This window comes from Perca fluviatilis, chromosome 7 (assembly GCF_010015445.1).
Source record: "Perca fluviatilis chromosome 7, GENO_Pfluv_1.0, whole genome shotgun sequence".
NCBI lineage: Eukaryota > Metazoa > Chordata > Actinopteri > Perciformes > Percidae > Perca > Perca fluviatilis.
The window spans coordinates 42,718,457-42,722,942 of NC_053118.1; the positions used below are offsets into that span (position 1 = coordinate 42,718,457).

General features: G+C 41.5%; 1 long non-coding RNA gene across 1 annotated transcript; it reads left to right on the forward strand.

Annotated features, from left to right (window-relative positions):
- The first annotated feature begins 959 nt into the window (after positions 1 to 959).
- LOC120562769 lies at positions 960 to 2,398 on the forward strand. The gene is made up of 3 exons (XR_005639825.1): positions 960 to 1,095; positions 1,372 to 1,513; positions 1,790 to 2,398. It is a non-coding gene; the product is annotated as an uncharacterized LOC120562769 (long non-coding RNA).
- Positions 2,399 to 4,486: the final 2,088 nt, after the last annotated feature.

The window sequence follows — 4,486 nt, forward strand, 5'->3', positions numbered from 1 at the left end:
GGGTCGCAGATGGTTGTGGCCGACTTCCTTTCCCGCTCGCGGGGGGAGTAGGTCAGGCTGGCTGGCCCTGGCCTGTGGCTGGCGGTGGGGGTATGTGATGGTGTGGAGGGAGTGTGGGGAGGATGTGGTGGCTCAGGTGAGCAGGTAGGGAGGGACTGATTGCTACAGCTGCAGCGAGTTGTGTAATCGTGCTCTCCCTTTAAAGCAGTAGTGAGCCGGAGCAAGCTCTTGATGGCCGACTGTGAGAGAGGAGACGTGGACACGGTGTGGTGGGCTGGACAGCGCAAATTTTGCCCTCGCGACCGAGAGCCTCGGGCCAAGTGGGAGCGAGGGAGCTCCAGATGGATTGTGTGGACGATTCATTGCTGATGCGATCATCAAATAAAGAGCTCTGGCAAATATTCCTCCCTGTGTGTTTGTTGTTATCTGTGAACAGAGGTCTACAGCAGTGGAACTGCTACAGCCACACACACACAGACACACACACACACACACGCACTTCTTGTTGAAAAAGTGAACAATGAAGAGAGATAAATGTGTGTGTTTGAGGATGAGTTGAGGATTGTTCCACCAGATGGCGCCCTGACTCTCTTCCACAGTTTAGATTCTGTCAGAAACAAGAACACACTGAACACAAGTGGAGCACTAACTAAAATAATCTGTTCACCTTCAGCTCTGATCTCTACATGTTTGATGTTATGATGTTTTTAATGTCTCCTGCTTGTTCATGGTTGTGTGTTACCAGTTCTCTGTGTTCTCTGTCTAGTCTTCTATCCTTGTGTATGTTTCATGCTTCAGTTTCCTCTTTTACTTTGTAGTGACTGTTGTTCTTGTGTCATGTCTTGTTCTACTTCCTGCCTTGTGTGTTTTCCCTCCTCTGTGATTGGCTGCTCTGCCCTGATGTGTCTCACCTGTTCATCAGCCCTCATGTCACCTGTCCCTCGTTTCTCCCCTCGTTACCTCATGGATTTAGTCTCTGCTTTCTGCTTCTGTTGTTAGCTTGTTGTCGTACTTTTGTCAAGAAGTCTGTTCCTGTGCCAGCTGTTCCTGTGGTCCTGGTATCTTCCCTGTGATTGGACAGTCATCAGCTTACATGTACGTTAGTTCTCTTTGTGTTCTTTATTGCACTCCTTCATACCAACTGCTGGCTTGTCCTCACTTGTTCTGCTTTTGTGTCAGACTCTTAACCACTCCGTGACATTACAAACTAACCAAGATGGACCCATGAGCTGTCTGTCTGTGAGAGGGGGAAACCTAGCAAAGGATATTCCTTTTTAAACCCAAACGTAGCAATGTAAATGTAGCCTCAGACATCACAGATTCTGGAAGTCCTGAAACAGAAAAACATTAACTTACTCTTTTTGTCCACAGATCCTCCAACCACTTCCCTCCTTCTGTCTGTTGGAGGATATTAGAGTTCTGCTCTTCATCTTCAGACTTTTTGCATTTTAGATTTTTACCTTTTCTACATTTTTGGACTTTCGTACCTGGAACTTTCTTCTTCAACTCTGAGGTAAGGCTCAGACTCCAACTTTCATTATTTTATCACTTTGTCAAAGTTTTATTTTTTTTTTGACTGTTTTTGAATTTACTTTCACTTTTAACGTCACATTTAAAACTCTTTTTTTTTTTTTTTTTTTGTTTCACAATTTATCTATGCTGGCTCTATATACACTAGAAGTCCTGATTATTTATATGAAGTCTGGGGGGTTGGTGACAGGGATTTCATGTTAAAGAAAAAGGATCTCCGACTAAGTTCTCTAACAGCTTCTGTAACTATCTTCTCCAGATAAACATGAAGATGTCTGTCTTTGCCTGTGTTCTGCTGATCTCTGCTGTCGAGATCTCTGTGGACGGGGAAACTCCAGCTGAAAAGTTCAAGAGACAGCATATCAACAAGGACATGGATCCTAAACACTGTGACGCTGTGATAAAGGAGAGAAAAATCCATCAAAACAATAGGGCTTTTTGTAAGAAGGAGAACACCTTCATCAGTGCGAGTTATGGCGTAGTTAAAAAGGTCTGTGAGAAGGAAGGAGAGCCATATCCAAATGATAGAAATCTGAGAATCAGCCTTAACTCGTTCAGAGTTGTTAATTGCAAATGCAAGGACAACATGAGGCCTCCCAACTGTGGCTGCAAAGGCTCTCGTCCCAACCTGAGAATTGTAATCGGTTGTGACAACAATGATAATCCAGTTCACTATCAAGAAGGTCTGTACATTACCTCCCTGAATGAGACTAAACTGTTTCTACCTGATGAATCGGAGTAATTTGTTACTACCTGATGAATCAGTAACTTAATACACATGTGACAGTTTAACTCTGGGTCTGTTTTTAATGCTGTCATGTTAACTGATTTATAAAGATGATGAAAATAAAGTGGGTGACAACTGAGACTCTACTTTGTTATTTTTAAGACCGATGGACTGACAATAAACTGTCTCCTAAGTATTTGCAACTTATGAAACTCATTTCACAAATGAAAGCAGAGCCATATGTATCCTCAAATGCTTATCTGTGTCTGTCTAATTTGTAACTCTTATTTCATTTGTAAATTAGCTTAGTATTTTTCAATGTAAATACATGTATACATCTCCTACTTGAGTGGGTACTTTTGAGACGATTTCTGCAAAAAAATGTTAATTTACAAATGATGAAATTAGTTACAAATTACGGACACAATGATAGGTTTGGTATTTGTGCATGCAGATGTTTGAATGTTTATCTATTTTAAGGAGTTTCTAGGGAGAAGTTTTAAGGTGACATGGTCTAACATTAAAACCTAGTTTATAATGTGTAAAACTGAGTTTGGGTACAACTGTCCCACAGAGGAATTAGAGCCTGGACTGTGGGAATCGATTAGGAGCATTGGCCATTAAAGGTGTAGGTTAAAAGTAAACCGTTTCACTGAAATAGATATCTTGGGCTGTGTTAGCAAACCAGTTTCAAAGGGATCCGTTTTGATATACATGTTGGTCACACTTGGGCAGACATGTCTGTATGCTCACGGTTGTCTAATTGTCATGAGTGTTTGTTCACTGTGTAAATAAAGCTGCATTTGATTTGAATTCATCTGACTGGTCGTCATCTTTGAAGTCTCCAAACATTTCTGAGTTGTCACCCAATAACACAGGTACGCATTTGCGGATACAAATCGCTCTGCATTCATTTGTGACTTGTGTTTAACAAAAAGTCCAGAGTCACTGAAGGGGGTCCAGGGCCCTTTAGAGGGTCCTCAGAGTCAGTGCAGAATGTTAAAGACCTCTAGTTTAGACCACATGTGTTAAACTCGAGGACTGTGGTCCGATCCCGGGCCACTCGCAGGTTTTGATCCGGCCCGAATATCAACTTAGGTTCAGAATCAGTTTTGGCCCGTCTACTTGTGCAACCAAACAACGACTACAAAACGTTTTTCAAACTGCGACTACACCACACAGAGCAGATGTGCTGACTTTGAAAAGCATAGAGTTTGATATTCAGGCGGTGAAACAGGTTACTTTGATAAAGTTCTCTTTGTTTGCTAAACTCTGATAATAAGGAACTATTTTAAGGCTTTATGTCGACCAAACTAAGTGAAAAGGCTATACCAGACATTAAGTAGGTGAAGTCAGGTAAAGTGGGACACTTTTTGGTAAATTGCATTTTCAACAACCTAAATCAGTTAGAATGTATTAAAATTGTATGTGTTTTGTTTAAATAGATTGTAATGCCACTTTGGTGAAATTTTCCCAATTTATGTATTTATTAAAAAACTGTTAATCTTTAAACACCATCTGACACCCTCTTCAACAAACTGGAAGCAATCAGGTTGAGTGGGACACTTTGTTAGGGAAAGTGGGACACTATTTTATGGTTAAAATGAACATGAGAAATAATTCCAATGAAGTTGGGACGTTGTGTAAAACGTAAATAAAACCAGAATGCATGCATTGAAAATGTGTGGCGCATTATGAAGCGCAAAATACAACAATGGAGACCTTCAATTAATTAATACTTGGAAGGATTTTTTAAAAATGCATTTCTGGAACTAAGGCAAAAGTTGTAACATTGTAAACTTCACTCTACATTCAATGAATGGAACTTTCATTAAGCCTACATCCTTTTACCACCTTTTAACAACTTCAGTGAACACATCCAAGACAGATGAAGTCGTCATCCATAAGTCCGTTGTGCTCTCCGCAGGACTCATGATACCACCATTGGTAGTGGCAGCAAGCTACCCATTCCTCATTGGCCTTTGGGTCGCTTGCATCCCCATAGACCCCCTTGCAACCAGTAGGGGTCACTTCCCTGAACTGTTTGCAGGGGAGGAACGGCAGCTTTTGGGGGGCGGACAGCAGCAGGCTTACACACTTTGGTTGTTTTTGGTTTCTTTTTGTCTGCTTTGGCCTGGACAGTGTTCCTGGCTTGTTAGGTGGTAGCTGGGTGGCTAAAATGTTATCTTCTTGTTCATGAAATGGCTGCACTGCTTGCTAGCATTAGCC